This window comes from Camelus dromedarius, chromosome 20, assembly GCF_036321535.1.
Source record: "Camelus dromedarius isolate mCamDro1 chromosome 20, mCamDro1.pat, whole genome shotgun sequence".
Classification (NCBI taxonomy): Eukaryota; Metazoa; Chordata; class Mammalia; order Artiodactyla; family Camelidae; genus Camelus; species Camelus dromedarius.
The window spans coordinates 25,315,319-25,339,777 of NC_087455.1; the positions used below are offsets into that span (position 1 = coordinate 25,315,319).

At 38.0% G+C, this 24,459-nt stretch overlaps 1 long non-coding RNA gene across 4 annotated transcripts in view; it reads right to left on the reverse strand.

The window, feature by feature from the left end:
* LOC105090510 (uncharacterized) overlaps positions 1 to 24,459 on the reverse strand; it is a 57,160-nt gene that overhangs the window by 15,357 nt on the left and 17,344 nt on the right. For 2 of the 4 annotated variants that reach the window (XR_010377048.1, XR_837266.3), the window contains exons 2-5: positions 19,528 to 19,590; positions 9,228 to 9,522; positions 8,025 to 8,129; positions 6,088 to 6,127 (exon numbers count right to left, since the gene is read on the reverse strand). This is a non-coding gene — a long non-coding RNA (uncharacterized LOC105090510). The remainder of the gene's footprint in view (positions 1 to 6,087; positions 6,128 to 8,024; positions 8,130 to 9,227; positions 9,523 to 19,527; positions 19,591 to 24,459) is intronic. The other 2 variants (XR_010377049.1, XR_010377047.1) reach the window with 2 other exon arrangements.

A 24,459-nucleotide genomic window follows, 5' to 3' on the forward strand; every position in this document is an offset into this window, starting at 1 on the left:
CTTAGTACAAAATTCGAAGTGCATCTTTTTGGAACTAATGTTCCATTTCACACTTTGATTCAAAATAAAATGCCGACAATCATGAACACCAACAAATTAAAGATGTTAGAAAAGAATGGATTCATTTTCTGAGACACCCAGAATTAACTGAGATTAAAATACTAGAGGGAAACATTCTTGGCAAAATATATCCTTGAGTTTCCTTCAGGCAGTTGGTTTGGAAACTTTTATGTAACTGTAAGGGACTGACTCCCAGGCATAAATTTTTTTTCTCTCTTCCTTCTTCTACACGTAGTTTTTAAAAAGTATACATTTACATAAGTATAAATCTGTGACATTTGTGCATTCCAGCAAAAACCCTATTTGTGTAACATGGGGATTTATATTCTTAACCCAACTAGGATTTATTTTCTGAAACTTCACTAATTTTTAGCCGGTCAGAATTAGGTACAGGGAAGGAAAGATGGAGTCACTTTACTAACTTGACTCAATCAGTTCAGACAGGCTGAGAAACAGAAGCAAGTACAGATTAAAGCAGCCCTCCCTGATTATTATATATAAAATAGTTAGCCAAAAAGGGCCTATAGTATAGCACAGGGAACTATATTCAACATCTTGTAATAACCTATAGTGAAAAAGAATATGAAAAAGAATAGATTAATATATATTTGTGTGTGTTTATATATATATATCTGACTGAATCACTTTATTATATACCTGAAACTAACACAACATTGTAAATCAACTAGACTTCAATTAAAATAATTAACTAATTAATTAATTACAAAATAAAGTAATCCACCCTGGGGAAAATTCACACCCTCAGCTGAGGTGTCCAAATGAATCAGATATGCTTCCCTGACCCACATAGAATCAGCAAACAATTGAACTAAGGTTCTCAGTGAAACTTTGGCCATAAGCAAGGGTGTTCCCCCTTCTTGGGAATGAATTGAAGTTTCTTCAAATTATGGTATCATAAATTACCCAAAATTAAATTTGATGCATCATCACATTTCCTATGACAAAAATCAAATTTACAATTTCATCAGAATGGATTTGAACTGAATCTAATATAATGCAGAATCACCTGATTGGATTATATTTCAACTGAGAATATTATAACACCCTCTCTCCTTCCTACTTTTGAAACACAATTTCACTTTTTTTTTTTTTTTTTTTTTTTTTTAGTATAAGAAGAGGTTCAGAGAATTTCTTCAGTAAGATAACGTGCAGATTTTTGAAGCATATAATGTCTTGGGAAACACACTTTGTTGTAAACATGAAGAAATTACTTCTGTGAGGCTGGACTGTGTACTGTGGGAAATGGAGGGTCTAGCTCATCTGTCTGCCATATGAGCTGATAGTGAACAACTGTAGTATACACACGCCTTCATCCACACATTAAAAGTGATAGCTACATCTGAACTCACGGTTTCTAAAGAAAACCACATTGGGAATCATGAGATTGTAGCAGCATTCAGAGGTTTATCTAACTTGGGTGAGGACAAAAGTCTTTCACTGGGGACTTCATTTTATGAAAATATCAATGAATTCTAATTCCTAGGTCATGAGAAATGCCAAGCACTGAGAAAGGAATGCCTCACCTGTGTGTGTCAAACAGGAGACACAACAGTATTCTTCCCCCATCATTCTGGGAAGACAGCATGCACAGTGAAGAGAATATGAACTTCAGAGTCAGAAATAGCTGGGTTTGAACCTCGGGTGTGCTACAAACAAGAATCCTTGTCTTGAGTAAGTTATTTATCTGAGTTCCTTTTTTTTAGACTTCTAACACAGAAATAACAGTGCATACCTTGAAAGTTAATTGTGGATAATAGATACGATCATCTGGGCATCCAAAATGGTTCTAGACTTCACAAAGCAGTAAGCACTATGGAATCTCACTAATCATAATAATACATATTTCAGTGTCTCCTGCCCACTCCCTCATAACAGAGGACCGTTTATCCAAGTCTCATCTGGTTACCTCTTGACATTTCCAGAGAGCTCTCCCCAGCAACAGTTAACACCCCAAAGCTTTCCTCATCAGCACACTCTGAGCCTGAAGCCTTTCCTGTGTCAGTGCTGCTTCTGCCCCTCATGATGGCCAACAGATGTGCTAAGAATGGTGGCTTTCAGAGCTGCCCAAGCGGAACCCTCTAAGGTATTTAAGCCACTGGCTTCCCCTGAATCCTCACTGTACTGAAGCCAGAATGAGATCCACTCCAAAGTGAGAAGGGTGTCTGTCTCTCTTACTCTGTGTCACACTATCACCTGAGCCCCCAAAGCTGCCTGTGCCACCCTGGTTTTCAGAGTCACTCACAAAACCAGTGTGTTCACCTTTTGCCTGCAGCATCTCTCTCCATAAGCCTTAGAGTGATGCACCCAGGCCGTAGAGGCCAGCTGTGTGATCTTGAGCAAGTTATTTAATCCTTCTGAACCTCAGTATCCTGCTGTATTAAGTAGGTATTATAATATCTACTTACAGGGTTGTTGTCATAACCAAATGCATTAATGTACTTTTAATGTATACAAAATGCACATAGTAAGCACCACACAAGTGCCAACAAGCTATTAGAACTTTTATTATTCTCTAAATTATTCTACAATGTAGACCCTGGGAACATGAGGACGTTACTGAAAGAGGTTGGATGATGACCAAAGCTATTTAATTGAAATAGTAAAAGGAAATGTGCTTTATACTGCACCCCAAACTGGTACAGTTATCTCTAATCAGAAGATACAGTTCCGAACAATGAAGTATTATGGGAGCATAGAGGGGAAATTAATTTGTTCTGGAGGTGCTTAAAGGAAAAGGGAAAAGATTCATGTTGGAGTTGGTGTTTCCAAAAGACAGGAGAATTAAAGTGACTTTGAAAGGAGGGAAGATGTGAAGGTAAAGGCTGACTGACAGCAAGTCATAACCACAGAAACAGGCATGACTACCAGGCACACTTGAGAACGGTTGAGTCGTCCATGGGGAAAAAAGAAGTGGGAGAAAGTGAGAGCCCAGCTCGAGAAGTAAGCTGGGATTGCAGATGGCATTAAATGATGTGCTCCAAAGTTTAGGTTTGTTTCTAAGGGAATGAGGAAGCATCAAAAGCTTTTGTAAATAGAGCCCTTGACCATTTTGATATCTTCAAACAATACTCACTTTCAGACATTATGTTTGAAAAATCTAAAATTACCTTTTATGTTCTAAATTTACATGATTATACCCCATTCAATAAATTACCTTTGTTGTGGTGGTGGTGCTTGCTTTATAATTTATAAGAATGTCAGCATCTTAGCACAGAAATTTTTTTAATTGTATATTTAATTGCATTTTACTCTTATTATTATACAAAGAGAAATATTACCCCAAAAAAGTGCTGACACCAGTAATAACAAGCAAAGATCTCATGAACTTAATAAACTTGAGACAAAGATGGGAATCATTAGTCTAAACACAGAGACTCATTGAACCTAAACCTGTTGACTACATGAGTAATTAGGAAAGAAGGGAACAAAGTAAAAGAACACATATGATATATTAGTTATAAATTTTTAAAGTCTGTGTCTAAAGGGTAAACTGCAATTAGGAATTTGGGATCAATTTTTAGTCCTCCAGGAAGAGAGTTTTTCTTATAATACATAATTCTATTAGTGGCTTGCACATATTTGCCTTTGATAAGTTTTCAAGAGTATTATGTAAGAAAACAGGGGACTGTCTGAAGCTGGTAACTTGGATAGCTACAATATGGGTAAAGGAGGAAGCCTTTGTTAGAGCCCAAATTAAAGATGGTGGGGATCTAAGGCAAAGGCAAAGAGAATGAAGAGATTCTATAGTAGCTGCTCAAACAAAAAGACAAGAAGGCCAGAAGGAAAAGGAACTGGGATGATAGATGTGGTCTAACTCTTTCCAAGATGTTTCATAAGGTTTGCATAAGCTCAAAACTAATACCAGATAAGGACAAACAAGAAGAGAATTATAATTTAAATTTACATGTATTGTACATATACACAATAACGCTAAGAAAATATTGGCAAACCAAAGATAACAGTGCATAAAAAATCTCAACCGTGTCCCAGGAGTAAAAGGATGGTTTCATATTTTTCAAAATTAACATATAGCATTACATTATCAAATTTAAAACAAGAGAGACATCATTATTTCAATTTGTGCAGAAAACGCCTTTGATTAAATTCAGTGCCTGTTCATACTGTTTACAATAAAAATTTTAGCAAAATTGGTATAGAAGAAAATTTACTTAACCTGGCAAATCAGTCAGGGTCCAATTAGGAGACAGAAACAACACAGCAATTTGAACAGGGAAAGCTTAAAGAATTTTTAACTATAACAAGCTGTTGGAATCAGTGAGGGACTGGTTAGCTAGAGGTAAAGAGAACGCCAAAGAACATGGCAACTATGAGAGGCAGCACCACCCCTATGGCAGAGACCCAGTGCCCAAGGAAGACCCCGTCTCTTCTCTCCCCAGCTCAGATCCAGATTTCCTTAGAGGAAGGAGAGCACAGAAGTTAGTGTAGTGTCATACCAGTGGAACTTGCTGGAAATAGGCCCTCTAGAAACGGCTGAATACGTACTCTAGGATTTTGGGGAAAGCATTCATGGGAAGATGTCTTGTTGGAAGAACTATGCAATGAAATGATACAAAGGGATGTCAGTGGAAGCTGTTAGGCACTGGCTGCTCCTGACCTCCATGCACAGCAGGAGCATCATGCTGCAGAAGTAGCTTGTGCTGCAGGAGCTGGACATTGGGGAGCTGCATGTGCCATAGGAGCCTGGTGTTGGAGAAGCTGCCTGTTCTGTAGAATCCAGACCTTGGAAAAGCTGCTGTGCTTCAAGGGCCAGATACTGGGAGAGCCACCTGTACGGTAGGAGACAGGCACTGGAGAATCTCTGCGAGCTGCAGGAACATGCCCAGTGAGCACACTGCAACCAGGAAAGATAACCCTTTCCTTCTGCAATGTCTCCCTACTGCTCTCTACTGCCAAAGTTTAACGTCATGCCAGCTGTCAAAGGAAAAACATTTAAAGGGCCCATCTCCATTTTCAAAGAGCAGGCAAGAAAGTATATACTTGGAGCCAAGAGGAAATAAGTTGACAACTGGCACAATTACTGATGGAAATCTAACAAGAATATACAACTTTTGTAATTTATTTTAATTAAAGCATTTGTTTTACAATCAAGAACAGAACAAGGATTCTAGCTATTACTGCTTCTATTCAACATTCAAATGGAAGCTCTAGCCAGTGAAATACTCATAGAAAATGGAACGAAAAATATCAACGTTGTAATCAAGGGAAAGAAGATGCTAATATAGCATGAGAAACGTAAAGAGAATATAGTAACTAATTAGGAAATTAGAATTTATAGGGATTTTAACCTAGGCTGCCAGACTAACAGCTCATATTTTTAATTGTTTTCATATGTTGTCCTTTAAATAATTTTCAAAGGCAACTGGTGCTTTAAATATTTGTCTTTGGCACATTTTCAGACTCCATGCTACTAAGATTGGAGAAAATACTTGAATGTTCCCCTACAGACATGGAAGTTAAACCTCTGTTAGTACACAAACACATATATACAAATGCCCACACACATGCAGATGGATGCAGAAAGGAAAGAACTGGGAAAACAGATTAATTACATTACCCATGGGACCACAGCCTGATTCTCATTTCATCTGGGTATCTGGCACAGAGCTTATTTTTACGGCTGAAATTCAATATGAAACTTTAACATTCAGTGAATATTCATTCAGAATGTGCCATGGGTCAGTCAGTCTTTTAAGATGCCCTGAAAACAACAGTGAAAAGACAGGCAAAGTCCTTGCTCTCTTCAGCTCACATTCACTTTGGAGAAGCACTGTGAGGAAAGTAAAGCAGAATGATCCTCTCAGAGTGTCTTGGTGAGCTTTGCAGAAGTCCTTCTTCCAACTCATCAACTCAGTGCATATTGCATCAGTCTCCTAAGTTTAAGTATTGGTTACAAAGCTAAATTTGATAAAGCAGCCCTTGCCCAAATGCTCTAGCCCATCACTTTCAGGACTATGTAATGCCTCATGAGCTCTTGAATATGCATACCTTTGAAGCTCAGCTCACTGCTTACTGCTGTTCATCAGACCTGTAAAATGGAGATGTTAGGAACAAAGACAGTACATGCCTCAATACATAACAGTGTATAATCTCATAGAGTGGTTGTCAGGATTGAATGAAACACTATGTTTAAAGCACTGAGCACAGTTCCTGAAAGATAGTGTTCAATAATTATTAAAGATAATGACGGCGATGGTTTTTTCCTTTTATTAAAAGCCGTATAACTTGAATCACAAGAAGCCATATAACTTGAACGCTATCAAAAACACGCAGCCAATCCAATGACGCACCTATCCAACAGTTACATCCAACTGGGTGAATGAATTTGTTGATCTGGGTGAATGAATTTGTTGGTCTACATCCAACTAAGACCTAAAGGGCCCTTCTGTTGAAGAAATCATTAAAGCTAGGGAAATGGAGTTCTATATGTTTCTCACCACTGGGTGTATGCTGGCCAGATTTAGTGGAAACACATTTGTGGGCAAGCTTACATGGAACTGTAGTTTAGATTTACACAAAACTATATATTTTCAAAGCATGTTATGACTATTTACCTCATTACCATGACAAAAAACTCAAAGCTCTTAAGTTAGCTTCGTATGGGAAATAGTTACAGATTGGCTCCAATGAACATATTAAAGGTGATTCTAGAAGTTTTAAGGGAAGGAGAAAAAATTCCCAGAAATCTCTGAATAGTATTTCAATTTTTTGTTACATTGTCGTTTTGTGGTGATCATTTGGGTGAGAAGCATAGTTAAGATTGCAGGAAGTTACTTCACACGTCTTCTGCCCGATAGCAGATACTAGGGAATGGATATTGGTGACAAAATGAAGTTGAAGAGAAAGGCAAGAGAGAGACAGAGAAGGGGAGTGAGGGAGGAATGAAAGAAGGATGAGAGGTAGAGGGAGGGAGATTCTTTCAGTTCATGATAATGATTCGTTTGTTGTCTTCCATTGGAAGCTGTTTCTGAGGCATCATTGTAAATGGAAATCTTTTTCTTTTTTTTCTTTCCATCTCACACTTCTGACTTCCTCTCATTCCCCTTCTTTTACCTGTTTTTTCTGTATCTCTTGATTCTTCTCCAAACTGGGTTTCTTATGTTGGCTGTAACATTTCACTCATTTTCTATTTGCTGATAGAAACGAATGATCTGTGCAAGTGGGCAGAGGAACTGAATGTCGATGTGCTCTCTTCTCCCATGCATTTAATGTAGCCCAACTAAAGCACAGAAGGAGGAATTAAGTACATTGTCTTAAAAGTTCTTTCTTGATGGAAGGATTTGGATGGAAGTGATTTTTCCATTTTTAATCTTCAGAAAGAGGTTATGGTCATATATTCCCCAATAGCACCTTAATGATATCTCTAGCCCTAGGCAATATTATATATAAAATATAGAATCAGAATTGTGGCAGTGGGCCTAATCATTTTGCCTGTCCATGAGTTCTTTGACTACCTAATCCCACCTTGATTTCTGTTCAAGGAGTAATCTCTCCCCCATTGTGTGCAGTCTTGGTGGGAAGTAGCTTCTGTTTCCTGTTGCAGAGTCATGGGAATCAGATAACCCCTCTCTTTGGCCCACTGCATGCAGTGGCTGGAATGTCATCTTGGCCAAGCCAATGGGATGCTCTCCCTGGACCTAAGTAAATGATGCAGGGATGTGAGTCATGGTCAGAGGTTATTCTTTACCACTGTAGTGGTAACAGGCTTCCCAAATTCCTGATTTATGCCATTCCATCTGTGAGCCCCAGATGTCATCCAAGTAAACCCTTTGTGCTTAAAATTGCCAGGGTAGATTTTGATGCTTACAGTCAAAGACTGAATTTTACAATTGCACGTTGGAGGAGCTCTTGAAAGTTCTGTCTTAGGAAAAGATGTAAACAAGGTGAGAGTGGTCACCTGGAAAACAGGATTCAGAAAAACTAACCTGTTGAGGTACAGCCTTCACTATTCCGGAAAGACTGACAGTCGGCCTGGAGCACAGAGCAGCAGAGGGCAGTTCAGACATCAGCTGTGCGGACTGGGCTCGCTGCTTTGGAGAAAGGAAATCACACTGCACAGGGAAGAATCAATTCTCAAAAAAAGAGGGGGGGGGGCTTTAAAATGTGAAGCAAAGGATGTAGGATATAATAAAGGATTTTTGAGTTCCCTAAGCCTGGCTTTTGAGGACCAAAATTCAAATCATGGTATGTAACCAATAGAGTTGAAAAAAATGCATGTAACATAAGAGCCAGTTTTTCTACCCTAAAACCATGAAAAAAAAAAAAAAAGTTCGGGCTAAAGCAGCAGAAGAGCCTGAGAAGAGGGCAGTGGGGACTCGGATTGGGTATGTTCTGAAGGAGCGCCTCATCCCATTTTCTCTGTACTGTCCCCCTTCCAAAAGAGGTGTAGAGGATCAGAAAGCAGGTTTTATGTGTGTAGCCTCTGAGTGAGCCTAAGGAGGCAGGAAACCTTCTTGTGATCCTCACCCCCAGGGTGGTTCGCAGGGGAAGAGTAGACACAGGGCCACACTGTCCAGGTAGAGGGGCTGGATGTACCCTACCACCACCACCAAGTTTTGATGGTACTGGAGAGAATCAGAAAGTTTCACTGGTCCACAGAAAGGTCCCGAAGAGTCCCAGAGAGGGTGAATTCCTCTGAGGATCCAAGAGGATGCTGTGTGCATGGACCAGTGCCTGCACACCAGATGGGAACTTGCCTTCTCCATAGATACAGTGGAGACAGATGCCAAAACATAAAAAAAGAATGGAGATGAAATATATTCTGGTGCATGTCAGAGCAGACACATGAGGATCTTGGACCATAATCCTGGTCCCCCAAACCCAACCTCACAAAGACACGGTGCTACATAGGCCCACTGGCATCCAAATCATTTCAGCTGGAAAGAGGAATGAAGTAAAGGGGGAAATTGCTCATTTGATTGAGTTTACTGGTATTGATAAGATTATATTTTCTGCCATCAGGGAGAATGGCAGCTCAAGAGAGGATCTATTTTAAATTATAGAAAAGTTTTTAAAAATATATATTTTTGGATGGACAAATTATGGATCAAAAATACTATGCCTAATAAATATAACCAAGAGCATATAATTTACCCTTCAAATATCCGATAGAGATCTTTTGCACTTACCTGCCAGAATTCACTTCTTTATTCTGCTAGGAGCACTTAACATTTTTCTTTGGGAAATTTCCATTCTGTGCATGTTGCGCCTGTGAGACTGACCCCACCCTGTGACTCTAGGGTTGGCAAGTCACCCAGGCACGGCAGATTGGTGGCAAAGCGACTGCTTCCAAAATGAGTTGTTGTCATGAGACAATCCAAAACTAGGAGTTATCTTGAGGTATTTTCACTATAACTGTTGGAAAACAAATGCTGGTGTGGAAATTCTGGTGGCTGTCCTTGCCATGGGAAGGTAAAAGCCTGTCTGGGAGTGGAACCAAAATAGAGAAAGTAAAGAGATGGTGAAACAAAAGCTGTCCCGAAGTCCTTACTGAAGGTCTAGGTCTAGTTCTGCCTGGATCAGAACTAGAATATGTCTTGAGTAGGTGCAGCGAGATTTTTTTCTTTTTTGTTTTTTCCTATTCTTTAAGTAAAATGTATTGACTTGTAACCAAAGGAGTCATAATAGAAATGTATTCTCTTTAAAATTAAAAACAAAACCTCTACTCCTTAGCAAGCCCTACCAGCTCCTAATCATCAGCTCCTCGTCTGACTCTGCAACCTCATACCGTCCCCTTCCCCTCCAGCAAAGCTCCACTCTCACTAGACTGTTCTCCCTCAGCTTTCTAGCTCTCCTCTCTGGGCTTCAAATGCAAATATTAACTATTAAAGAGAGCTTTTCTGACCAATACCTGCTCCCTATCTCTCTACCTCAGATCTTCTCATTTCATCACTTACTTTGAACTTTATTGTCTTCACAGAAGTTTTCAGTATCTGCAATAATCTTGTCTATTTAATTGTTTACTTTTTCATTGTCTGCCTTCTCCAACCAGAACGTAAGCCCTGTGAGGGCAGGTACCTTCTCAGTCTTGAGCAACTCATGGTGCCAGACATCCAGTAGGCACCTAGTAAGTACTGCCAGAACAAATCAATGAATTTCGCTTTTATATTCAGCAATGATCTAGTGTTTACTATACAATGTCAGGCACCATCCTAAACGTTTTCTAATTAATACCATTTCTAATTCTCATAGCAATCCTGTGAGGTTAGAATTGGTATTACCTCACTTTAACTGATTGCGAAGCTGAGTCACAGTGGTTAAGCCATATGCCCAACGGAGAGCACCAAGGAAGAGTCACATCCAGCAGCTGGCTCCTGATCTCCTTTCTCTCGTCCTCTGTGCCGTGCCTCTGGAATGATTTACTGAATGATTTGATGAGCAAGTTGGCTACTAAGAAACTGATCATCTCCAGGTGGGCTGAGAATGCCCAGTTCTGATGCTAAGCAGCAAGCATTGACCACGGAATCCATGGCTCAGCCCAGATACTAGTGCTAAGAGGTCCAGCCAGTGGCTGCAGGAGCTCCTCTCTCATTTACTGCTGCTGCACAACGCAAGCTTGGAAGAGTTGTTAATTGGCAGTGGTGGGTTATGAGTGCTCGTAAAGTATTTAACATCTATTTAATATGGTTGTGTAACTTTGGTCAGTTGAAAATATACCAATTAGTTCACTCATGGGGAAAGACTTCTAGGGCTGTCAATGAAGGGAGACCTCAAAGGCATGTTTTTACCATTCTTTATAAAGCAGCCATGCCATTTTACAAAGTTTGATCAACCGCTTTACTCCTGTTGAATTTTTGCAGTGTACGCCAAACCCTACTCCTGCATTTCCTTTAGTAAATTTACAATCTATGGTCCAACACTACTAATCACCTGGAAATAAGATGAATCATAGTAAAAAGGATATTCCTCGTTTAATCTTCAAAGCCATTTTTATGTTATCCAACATTTTAAAAAGCTGTAGGTATATTCATTTCTCTCCATTGACAACATTAGTCTTCCCTTAGTACAGACAACTTTTTTTCTTTTGTCCTTCTTTGGGTAAAACTTAGCCCTACAGAAACAAGTTGCAGCTGTTCATATTTTTTATGCTGATAGGAAGCCGTCAGACATTTCAACTATTCCATTTTGTTTAAAAGTAAGTTAACAGTTCAGTTCACTCTTAAGAAGGCACCGATGAAGAAATTGTACAGGAATGTGTTTGTGGCCAACTGAATGTTTGTGATTAAAACTACTTGTGAAAGCAACACTGCTAGACTTGAAAAGAGTTATACAGTCCTGCCTGGGAGAAGTTCATTGAGGGAGAACCTACTAATGCTTGAAGTGGTAGCTTTTGACCTCTGGCACTGGTGAATACCAACCAAGTGATGCTCAGACTTCACTTCGTAATGACTAGCCCTTATATAACGTCCTTTCCTTCATAACTCCACGAAGTCTCCGATGTTTAAAATTACAGAGAGCTGACATAACGGGATACGTTTTGGTAACCAGCCCCCTAAATACCGACCACTCTCTCCTCCTATCTCCATTCCTAACCCCAAATTACACTGATTTCCTTTTCTGGAAAATTGAAAAGTGTTAGGAAAATCAGTATTTTGTAGACTTTCTCTATCTCAGAGTTCCCACTAGCAAATCATCTTACCTAATCTTACGAATTAGGGGCTAAACGGATTAGAGTCAGCACCCAGCTGAGGGAAGTCTATTAGACAGTAACCTCACCACTTAATAGCTGTCTAATTTAAGGTGAGTAACAAAAGTTTTCTAAATATCAGCTTATTCATCCGGGGATAACATTGCCCACTTCATAAAATGTAGGGGCATTCAAGAAAATAATCTGTGTCTAATACCAAGTCTCTATTAATTCATCAACAAAAAACCCTAATAGTTACAGGAAATATTAAAAGCTTAGCTTACAATCAAACATATTTGGCTCCAGTTACCACCAGCTGGTAAGGGTTAGAACAAATTCAAATTAACTTAAGGAAAGAAATAATTAACTAATAATAATTCAAAATAATACTGGGGAGTTTCTTAGAACCCCGGGACAGGAGTGCCGCTGGGTCTCAGGAAGAATTAGAAGAGGAATTCCACAACCAGCAGGAATCTCTCTGTCTTTTCACATTCCTGAATATCCACTTGAGCCTTCTCCCTTCCTTTTTATTTTCTCCCCTTTTCTTGATCACAGAGTGGAAGTCATGACCATAAACATATTCCAAGGGTTGCAAGGTCAGCCATTCAAGAGGGAGAAATTGCTAATGCCGTATCCAAATTTCTGAGGAAATGGTTACTAGTCTACTTTGGCTCATGAACCCACTCCTGGTCTAGTAACTGAAGCCAGGTGGCTCCTTGCTATAATCATGTCGCTGGATGGGGTTAATGGTAGGAAGGAACACCTTAGTTTCTAGGAAAGGGCTTTCACAGGTAGCCATGTAAATCGCCAGCTTTCTCCAACTGTCCAGCTTTCTTCTTATGTTAGACAGCATACACTTGAGAGGAAGAGCTACCTTCTCCCTGAGTCATTTTTTCCTTCCAGTTTTATTGAGATATAACTGATACACAGCACTGTTTGTCAGTGCTATACGTTTAAGGTGTACAGCATAATGATTTGACATACATACATCATGAAATGATTATTGCAATAAATTTAGTGAGCAGCCATCGTGTTACATAGATATAAAATTAAGGAAATAGAAAAAAATATTTTTTCCTTTTGATGATAACTCAGGATTTACTCTTAACAACTTTCATTCATAACATACAGCAGTGGTAATTATATTTGTCATGCTGTGCATTGCATCCTTAGTAAGTTATTTATAACTGGAAGTTTGTACCTTTAGAACATCTTCATCGAATCCCCACCCCACTTTGGTAACCACAGATGTAGTCTCTTTTTTTAATTGTCTTTTGAAGTTTAATTGACCTACAACACTGTCTTAATTTCTGGTACACAACATAGTGATTCTCTATTTCTATATATTTCAAAATGATCACCATGATAAGTCTAGTTAAGATCTGACACCATACTTAGATACCCATAGTAATTGACTATATTCCTCACACTGTACATTTCATACTTGTGACTCATTTATTTCACAATTGGAAGTTTGTACCACTTAATCTCCCCCGCTTCTTTTCTCTCCTCATCCCATTCTGGCAACCACCTGTTTGCTCTCTGTATCTAAAACTCTTTTTGTTTTGTTGTGTATTGTTATGTTTGCTCATTTGTTTTGTTTTGTTTTGTTTTCAGATTCCACATATAAGTGGAGTCATACAGTATTTGTCTTTCTCAGTATGAATTATTTCACTTAGCTTGATACCCTGTAGGTCCATCCATGTTGTTGCAATTGCAAGATTCCATGCTTTTGATGGCTGAGTAATATGCCATTGTATGTATATACCACATCTTCTTTATTCATGCATCTGCTAATGGGCACTTAGGTTCATTTCATATCTTGGCTATTGTAAATAATAGTGCAGTGAACACAAGGGTGCATTATCTTTTCTTATTAGTGTTTTAATTTTCTTCAGATAATACACAGAGTGGAATTGCTGGATTATATGGTAATTCTGTTTTTAATTTTTTGAGGAAACTCCATACTGTTTTATGTAGCAGTGGCACCAATTTACATTTCCAGTAACAGTGTGCTCGGGTTCCCTTTTCTCCACATCCTCTCCAACATTTGTTATTTCTTCTCCTTTCAGTATGGTGGTTTGTGATATGTGTAAGGTGATATCTCATTGTGGTTTTGATTTGCAATTCCCTGATGATTAGTGATGTTGAGCAACTTTTCATGTTTCTGTTGACCATCCATGTGTCTTCTTCAGAAAAATGTCTGTTCGGGTCCTCTGCTCATTTTTCAATCAGGTTGTTTGGGTTTTTTTTTTTTTTTCCTATTTTTAAAATTGAATTATAGTCAGTTTACAATGTTGTTTCAATTTCAGGTGTACAGCATAATGTTTCAGTCATATTTTAAAATACTGAGTTGTATGTGTTCTTTGTATATTTTGGATATTAACCCCTTATGAGATATATCATTTGCAAATAACTTCTCTCCATCAATAGGTAGCCTTTTCATTTTGTTGATAGTTTCATTCATTAGGCAAAAGCTTTTTAGTTTGATGCAGTCTAGTTAGTTTATTTTTGCTTTTGTTTCCCTTGCCTGAGGAGACCAATCCAAAAAAATATTACTAAGAGCTTACTGCCTATTTTTAATTCTAGAAGTTTTATGGATTTAAGTCTTACATTTAAGCCTTTAATCCATTTTGAATTTATTTTTATGTATGGTGTGAAAGTAGTCCAGTTTGATTCTTTTGCATGTAGTAGTCCAGTTTTCTAACACCATTTCATTGAAAAGACTGTCTTTTCCCAATTGTCTATTCTTGCCTGCTTTGTCATAGATTAATTTCCCATGTATGTGTGGGTTCATTTCTGGGCTCTTTGTTCTGTTCCTTTGATCTGTGTATCTTTTTTGTTGTTGTTGTTCCAGTATTGAACTGTTTTGATTACTATAACTTTATAGTATAGTTTGAAGTCAGGAAATGTGATTGCTCCAAGCTCTGTTCTTCTTTCTCAAGACTGTTTTGGCTATTTGGGATCTTTTGTGTTTCCACACAAATTTTAAAATTACTTGTCCTAGTTCTATGAAAAATGCCCTTCACGTTTTTATAGCGATTGCACTGACTTTGTAGATTGCCCTGGGTAGTATGGGCATTTTAACAATATTTATTCTTTCAATCCATGAACACAGTATACTTTCCATCTCCGTATTTCTGTGATGTTGGTTGTAACTTCTTTTTCATTTCTGATTTTATTGATTTGGGCTCTCTCCCTTTTTTCTTGATGAGTTTGGCTAAACATTTATAAATTTTGGTTATCTTTTCAAAGAACCAGCTTCTACTTTCATTGATCTTTTCTTTCTTTCTTTCTTTTGTTCTCGATTTCATTTATTTCTCCTCTGATATTTATGATTTCTTTCCTTCTGCTAACTGTGGGATTTGTTTGTTCTTCTTTTTCTAGTTTCTTTATGTAAGGTCAGGTTGTCTATTTGAGACTTTTTTGTTTCTTGAGATAAGCTTCTATTGCTATAAACTTCCCTCTCAGAACTGACTTTGCTGAGTCCCATAGGTTTTGGATCATTGTGTTTTTGTTTTCCTTTGTCTTTAGGTGTTTTTTGATTTCCTCTTTGATTTCTTCAGGGATCCCTTCATTGTTTAGTATACATTGTTTAGCTTCAGGTGTTTGTGTTTTTTGCAGTTTTTTTTTCCTTATACCTGATATCTAGTCTCATAGTATTGTGGTCAGAACAGATGTTTCATGTGATTTCAGTTTTCTTAAATTTACTGAGGCTTGTTTTGTGTGTTAGCACATGATCTATCCTGGATAACATTCCATGTGCACTTGAAAAGAATGTGTATTCTGCTGTTTTCTGATGGAATGTTCTATATTTATCAATTATATCTATTTGGTCTAATGTGTCATTTAAGGCCAGTGTTTCCTTATTGATTTTCTGTCTACATGATCTGTCCATTGATGTAAATCGGATGTTGAAGTAGTCCCCTACTATTATTCTGTTACTGTTTTCTCCTTTTATGTCCATTAATATTTGCCTTATATATTTAAGTGCTCCTTTGTTGAGTGCATATATATTTACAATTGCTATATCATCTTCTTGGATTGATATCCTTTGATTATTATGAAGTGAACTTTGTCTCTTGTAACAGTCTTTATTTTAAAGTCTATTTTGTGTGATACAGGTATTCGTACTCCAGCTTTCTTTGGATTTCCATTTGTATGAAATACCTTTGTCCATTTCCTCACTTTCAGTGTGTTTGAGTCTTTAGATCTAAAGTGAGTCTTTTGTTGGCAGTACGTATATGGGTGTTGTTGTTGTTGTTGTTGCTGTTGTTGTTGTTGTTTTAATCCATTCAGCCACCCTATGTCTTTTGATTGAAGCATTTAATCCATTTTCATTTAAAGTAATTATTCTTAGATGTGTACTTTATTGCCATTTTGTTGATTGTTTTGAAGTTGTTTTTTTAGTTCTTTTTTGTTCATTTCTTCTTTTGCTCCCTTTCCTTGTGATTTGATGACTATCTTCAGTGTTATGTTTGAATTCCTTTCTCTTTTTTGTATATAGTGTATTATTGTAGCTTTTTGGTTTGTGATTACCATGAGGTTTATATATAGCAATCTCTATATATACATGATTATTTTAATTGGATGTTCTCTTAAGTTTAAACATGTTTTAACAACCCTGCATTTTTTACTACTCCCTCACCATGTTTACTGTTTTTAACATCATATTTAAAATTTTTTCTTGTGTATCCCTTAACTGCTTATTTTGGATATAGATGATATTACTGTTCTTGTCTTTCAACCTTCCTGCTAGATTTGTACATGGTTGATTTACTGCCTTTACTATATATTTGCCTGTAGCAGTGAGATTTTTTTCTTTTGTAATTTTTCTATTTTTAGTTGTGGCTTTTTCTTTTTAACTTAGAGAGATCTCTTTAATATTTCCTATAAAGCTGGTTTGGTGGTGCTGAAGTTTGTGTTTGTCTGTAAAATATTTGACCTCCCCATCAAATCTGAATTAAAGCCTTCCTAGGTAAGTATTCTTGGTTGTAGGTTTTTTTCTCTTCCTCACTTGAAATATGTCATGACACCTCCTTTGGGCTGCAGAGTTTCTTATCAAAAGTCTGTTTTTACCCTTATGGAGTTCCCTTTTATGTAAATTGTTGCTTTTTCCTTGCTGCTTTTAATCTTCAGTTTTTGGTATTTTCATTACAATGTGTCTTTGTGTAATGCTCTTTGGGTTGATCCTGTTTGGGACTTTCTGTGCTTCCTAGACCTGGATGAATATTTCCTTTCCTCAGTTAGGGAAGTTTTCAGCTATAATGTCTTCAAATATATTCTCTGCTCTTTTCTCTTTCTTCTCCGTCTGGGATCCCTATAATGTAAATGTTAGTATGTTTGATGGTATCCCAGATGTCTCTTAAACTATTCTCATTTCTTTTCATTCATTTTCCTTCTTCCAGCTCACAGATCCTTTCCTCTGTATCATCTAATCTACTGTTGATTCCATCTAATGTATTTTTCATGTCAGTTATTGTATTATTCGTCTCTATTTGGTTCTTTCTTATACTTTTAACTGTTAAAAAAAACCTCTAACGTCTCATTCTATTCATCCAGTCTTCTCCTGAGTTCTTTCAACAACTTTAAAATAATTACTTTGAACTCCTTGGTAGGTTGCCTGTCTATACTTAGTTCTTCTTTCTATATTTTTCCTTTATTTTAAACATATTACTTTGTTACCTCATTTTGCCTAATAAGCTATTTTTATCTTTATATATCTGGTAGGTTAGTTATCTTTCCCAACCTAGGAAAAGTGGCCTTTTGTGGGAGCCCTCCTATGCATCCCATCAGTGTACTCCCCTCTGGTCAGCAGAGCTACATGCTCCAGAGGTGCCCACTCTTTGGGTACTGTGGGTCCTTCTATTGTAGAAGGCAGTGGCTGACTACTGTGGGTGGTCTGACAGGCATGGCTTGTCCCAGTCTGGTTGATTGTCTGGCCCCACCTTGGGCAGAGGCTGCTGGCTACTGATGGGCAGCACCTAGTCATAAGGCTGCTGCTTCTGGGGTCCCAAGGGGTCACTGGGCTGTTTCTTGCCCACTGGTGGGTGAAGCCAGATTCTGGAGTGAGTGGTTGCAGGGCTGGTGGTCCAGGATCCAGTGTCAGCCTGCTGGTGGACAAGACCAATTCCTGACACAGCTGGCTGTGAGGTTCTGGGTGTCCTAAACTAGTGTCTGCCCACTGGTGAGTAAGACTGAATCCTGGAGCAGCTGGCTGAAGGAAATAAGGGGTCTCAGAGTTAGTGTTGGCCTGCTGGTGGGTGGTGCCAGCACCAGGAGGTCCCAGGGCTAGTACCATCCCACTGGTGTGTGGATCCAGGTCCCAGGGTCTCTGGCTGAAGGACTATTATTTCCTGAAGCTGGTGTCAGATTACTAGTGGATGGGGCCAGATCCCAGGACAGCTGGCTGAGGGACCCAAGGTGTCCCAGAACTGATGTTGGTCTTCTGGTGGGTGGGCTGGGTCCTGACATGGCAGATGCAGGGCTGCAGTGGACCTGGGGCCAGTATCTGCCTGCTGGTGGGTAGGGCTAGGGCCCAGGGGATCCCAGGGCTGGTGCCTGCTCACGAATGAGTGAGTCTGGGTCTTGCTATAGTGCCAGGGGTACTAGAACTGGTGTCAGCCTGCTCATGGGAGGGACCATGACCAAGAGGATCCCAGGACTAGTGCTGGCTCATTGGTGGGTTGAACTGGGTCTCTGTCTGCATGGCCCTGGGGGTCCTGGAGTTGGGGCCTGCTGGTGGGCAGGCCAAAGTCCTGACAGCTGACTATGGGGCCTCCCATGGTTCTGGTGCTAGTGGTTGATGCACTGATGTGTGGGGTCAGGTCCTGGTTCCTTCTTTTTATATTTAATTGTAGAAGGTTTTTTCTGCTAGTTTTCTGGTCTTTATCATCAATAGTTGCTCTGTAAGCAGTTGTAATTTTGATGTGTCTATGGGGGGAGTTGAGCTCTGGGTCTTCCTACTTCACCATCTTTGTCACCCTCCCTTCCCTGAGTCATTTCTTGGGGATCTTGGCTGCCAGTGCTGTTGGTGCCATTCTACTCCCAGGCATGGACCCCTTCTGCTGTATTCATTTTAGTAGCAAAGCAACTGCCCTGATGCAATTGTACAGGTTCTACAACCTACTTATCTGATCCATGTGACTTTATCTCTCTTCTGTATTATAGAACTATATTATAGAATCTCAGTACTTAGAAGTGAACTTAGAAAACAGAAACACACACACACACACACACACACACACACAAGTTTTCAATATGAAAAAACTAAAGCCCAGAAAGGTGAAGTCCTTAGTTTTAGCTAATAACATACAGCAAGTTAATAAACCAGGACCAGAAGCCAGGTCTCTGTCTTTGAAGGCTAGTCTTCCTAAACTAGATTGGTTATTTCTCAGTCATCAGTCAACACTCGTGATCCAATTATTTCTCCATAAGATGCAGTTGTTTCTGGGTCTAAAGCACTGTTCAGTAAGTGTATCTGCCTTTCTCAACCTACTCTAATTACAATTTTGCTGATTATAGCCAGCTTCAGAAAAAGCAGCTGCTGTACACAGTTGTGAACTTTACTTACCTCTGCCTTAGGGGCAGCAAAGTACACCTGAAAGGGACTGAAGTTGTAGATTGTAATAATCATCTTTGTTATTCATTTTTTCTTTCATACTTTCCTTGCTACTAGTGCACATATTAAGAAGTTAAGTATCCCATTAGTGACACTTTTGAAAGATATATACAGGTGAGAACAGGAAAAATGTGTAGTAGTGAAGAGTTTGGATGATTTTCTGAGATTTATATGAATGTACCTGTGCCTTGGAGGTAATCTGCCTTTATTTGCCCATGTCAAGAGCGAAAGGGATCACTGGTTCCTGAAAAAAACAATTGAAAACTTGTTAGAGAGGGCTTGATGGAAAAGTCTTTCATCTACTTTTTTGTGATTCTCTAAATAAACCCAAATATTATGTATTTGGAAAAGTAAGGATTACTCTATGATTACTGCCTGATGTCACATATTCCCAAGACTATGTCATGATGTACTGGGCTTCATGACTATTTGTTTATATTTTATATACACTCCCTTATTGTGATAATATCTATATACATTTCTTCCTTTCACATAGTGTTCACATCTGTTGGTTTGGGATTCTCTGAATAGTACTCTAATCTTTTACAAGCCATTCTTTCTCTACTCCGGTCCATATGGTTCTATAGAAGATGTTTCCACCCTTAGATCCAAGAGATGGCATATAACCAAGATATGGCCAGTTAGATCACTGAAGTCACTTGGCCATGGTGATGGGCTCAAGAATAAGCATGTGTCCCAATCAGAGCCTGTGAGATTCTATTTTAAGTCATTTATTGGAACCATTGGGCAGAATGCTGAGAAGATAAATGGTAAGTTGAAGATGGTGATAACCACCAGGAAAAGGAAGTCTTTCTGAGATGTGAGCCAACACAGAAGGAAGCAAAACTGAAAGTTAGAGTAAAATGGAGTTCAATTGATATTGAGTCCCTGGATAACCACACATAAAGTTTTATTTTATTTTTAAGCTTGAGACAGTTTCAGTTATTTCTGTCTGTCACTTGCATTGGGAAGAATCCTGACCGATGCCATGTAAAAACTTCTTTTACAAGTCTGCATCTCATATAACACTCTTGATGTATCCATCCTGCTTTTAGAGAAGTGGAACTCATTGAAAAGTATAATTGGAAACAGTGCAAGATCCCAAAGTGGAGGAGTAATTTTTTCCAAAATGAAGAGAAAACACTGCTAATTAATAATAATGGGTTGGTATCAGAACTTAATTTTTTTAAAAGTAAACTTTAGTAATCAAGATGAGATCTAAGCACACCTTAACTAATGAAGGTGGAGAGGGAGAAATGCACAGTGTAGATGCTTAAGAGGAAAAACATCAGCCCTTAGTGATAATAATATTTACACTTGGGTTTTGTGATTTTGGGTGATAGGTACATGATTCGGTGCATTTGGAAACTGAGGAGTTGGGGGGCAATTTTGAAAGGAAAATTCACTGTTCTGTCGTTGCTGAGTTTCCTTAATTTGGCACCAAGACAGTTTAAGAACTCTGGGAACTGGATCATAGGTGGATAAGCCCCTGTGTATATCATGTATGCAACGAAGACAGTTTAATGAGAGTAGGAGGAACTCATAACATCACGGCCTATAGACAGAACACAAGGCTCAGGCGGGATGGTAGGAGCCCCCAGAAATTGTGAAGAGAACAGGATAGAGCTTGCCATGTAAAATCTTAATAGGTGGGGCGGTAAGCTGGAGAAGGATTTACTTTTCTGTTTTACCCACATAATGAGGCTAAGGAAGATCAGCCAAAAGTAATGGTCTAGCCCACAGCCTGTGTTTTTAAGAGGCTTCTCACATTATGACATAAATTAAGAGAAAGAAAATCAGAATTCTTGAGTTTTATTTTAATGTGAATTTAGCCATCATATCAGTCAACTTTTTTTTTTTATAATCCCATTTTTGTTTGTTTGTTTTAAAAAATAATGTGGCACTTGCGACAACATGGATGGACTGGGAGGGCATTGTGCTACATGAAATAAGTCAGACAGAGAAAGATAAATATTGTATGATCTCACTTGTATGTGGAATCTAAAAGAAAACAAACAAAAAATATAATGTGGCAGATTAAAATCCTCAGATAGGCACTCAATGCAAAATATGATACCAAACAAAACATGACGATTGTTTTCTTCTTGTACAATACCACATGGTGAGTGTAGTTAACAATACTGTATTGTAGACTTGACATCTTCTGAGAGGGTGAATCTTACATGTTCTTAAGAGAAAGAAAGAGACAGAAAGGAAAGGAATGAAGGAAAGAAGGAAATGATAACTGTGTGAGGTGCTAGATATGTTAATTAGTTTGAATGTGGTGATAATTTCATAAAACATACATATATCAAAACATCGAGTTGCATACCTTAAATAAGTACAATTCCTGCTTGTCCATTATGCCTCAATAAAACTTAAAAATGCCATGTTTCTGAACAACTAGATTCATGGTGGAAAAACCCTTCTTAAAGTTTTTAAAATTAATGTTAGTTTAATAATATCTTATGATTTATACTATACGGCATTGCCAAAGTTTCATGATACTGGTATCTGTTAAAAAATATGTTTACACTAATATATCACCTTAGCATAATTTAATTAACTAAACATATATAAACATTAATACTATAGAGTGCAAGAATCTATCATTTAAAGCAAGGAATAAACATGGTGTAATACTTAATTTTCCAGGAATTATTCAGAAAATAGAACATTATTCCTGTATGTGTATGGTTTGAATTAATATAACTTGATAATTTTTTTAAACATTTCATTATATGACCAGGACTTTATGCATGGGATTTTGTATGATTCAGAAATAATCTCAGTAGTTATGTTAATAAAATAATTCTAGTAGAATTTCCAGCAATGCCCTCTTTACTTCAGAGCCATATGACAATTAGTTGTTTGCTAGCTTCTTTTCTTGCAAAGTCTAAAGATACAGATATTTAGGAATAATCATCTGTATTTTTAGATTTTAGGAATAAACTCGTAAATTTGGCCTTTTACAAGAGTACATAAACCAATTAAATGTCAGGATAACTGTGGATATGTTATACACTAAGTGTTTTAATATTCAGTCACTGCTAAGGAAAAAGTACACTTATACAATATTTATGCTTAAATTCATTGACTTTCAAACTTCTATATGTATATACCTAATTTAGAAGGAAAAAAAAGAAAGAAACAAAGAAACAAAGGGTACATACTTGACTTCCTCTTAGCTTCTAAAGGCAAATCCAGTTTTGTGCTTTCACTATGAAGAGAGAGGAATTCAGAGGGACACAAATATCCAGAATGAAATCAGAAAATATAATCTAGCTGTGGTTGTCTGCCAGTCTAGAAATCCTTAAGAAATTTGCTACAGGGCCATTCTTGGGATTTGAGGCAAATAGGACCTGTTTTTGAGGTGTGAACCGTAAAATTCCAGTTGCCAAACTACTTTCCCTCACTGTTCGACATCCTACTAGGATTCTCTACCATGCACTCCTAACAGCCCCCTTTAGAAAAATTCCCCGAAGTCTCATTTCATCCACAAATTCCTCCCTAGCAGTTCTTGCCCTGCTATGGCCTTAGCTATATTTAGATGACAGTCATAAAATGAGGAACAAAGTATAAATGACCAGAGTGTTAACCCACTCTCTCTAAGACTAAAAATATGTTGCTAGTTGATGTTGTAAGGGTCATAGCTTTTCCTTGACCTGTAGTTTTTATGCAGGCTCGACCATTTATCTAAGTCTATTTTGATCACTTAGACCATATTATCTTCTCATAGAAGAACATTTTTTCCCTTTTATACTTCTAAACTTTATATGCGCAGGACTTTGACTCACTGCCTCTTATAAATTCCAATATTTATTGCTATCTTAAAAGTACTCTAGAGGACATTTTGATTAAAGAATCTAATCATAAAATCATTTTTTATAATCCTGAAGATTTATATTTCTGTAAAGGCATATATATTATATATTCACACAAATATGCATACATATTATATATGTATGTGTATGGCAGGGCTGTTGACAATAATTTCAATGAAGCACACGACATCATTTATTTAGTAACTCTCTAGTCTAGGTAGGATAATTTCCATGCAGATGGAAAGGACCAAAAAAAAAAAAAAAGAAAAAAAAAAGAAAAAGTCATGAATGGAGGTGAATTGTTAGTAGTAGTAATAACAGAAGTATCCTATTTCATTGTTCCATAATTTTTCTACTTTCTGTAACCACCCAGAAGTAACAAAAAGCACATTGTTTTGTGCTATTTTAAAACCTTTATTGCATTTCCCTTTTATACTTTTAACCAGAAATGCAACATAGTTACTTCAAAAATATCCACGTAATTTAAAACACTAAAATTAAAACAAAAAAAAATCTGTTCTGTAGTTTTGCCCTCTGCCTCTCCAGCATTGTTCCTGCTTGTAGTGGTCATCCTAGATTTCTGTTTGAGAATCCAAATAGTCAAGGCTGCAGGTTACCTAGGCCTCAGTCCATCAATATATCCTATTACTTTGGTTACTCTGGTGACTGGTTCCCAGATGGGCACGTCAATGAGGGGTACCAAGAGGCAATGGAATTTTTCTGGAAATGTTGTGAAAGAGACCTCTTTCCCACCGACGTGCAGTCTGGGAGCATGTGAGGAGATGATTCATTCGCCTTGCTCCCACAATGGAAAATGCTGGAACTTCTGGGATCACATTAATGAGCCTCAGAATAAAACTAAACAGGGCTAGTCGATGAGTCCTAGTGATGTTTGAACTCCAAATCTGTCCGTGTTGGCAGACCTCCTTCTGAATGTTTCTGATACTGATTCACGAGTCTGAACCGGTCAAGTCTCTTTTCCTGTTTTCTGTCACTTACCATCTGAGGACACAATCCTTGGTTAGAGTAGGATTTCTTTAAGTATTGTCAGTGTGGTTTCCAAAGATACTGCTCCTAGGACATTTATCAGCCGAATGGTTCCAAGGGCAAATATAGTTGGGGGGTGATAAATGTAATACCTTATTTTTCTTCAGGAAAATGGTATTTTAACAGGAGTTCCCTCATTAAAACCCTTTGCACTTAAAATAAAAATCGCCTTTCACACAGCCTATAAGATTCTGCATGGATTTGCCCTTCGTTATTTCTTCTGCTTTTTCCATGAGCCTCTT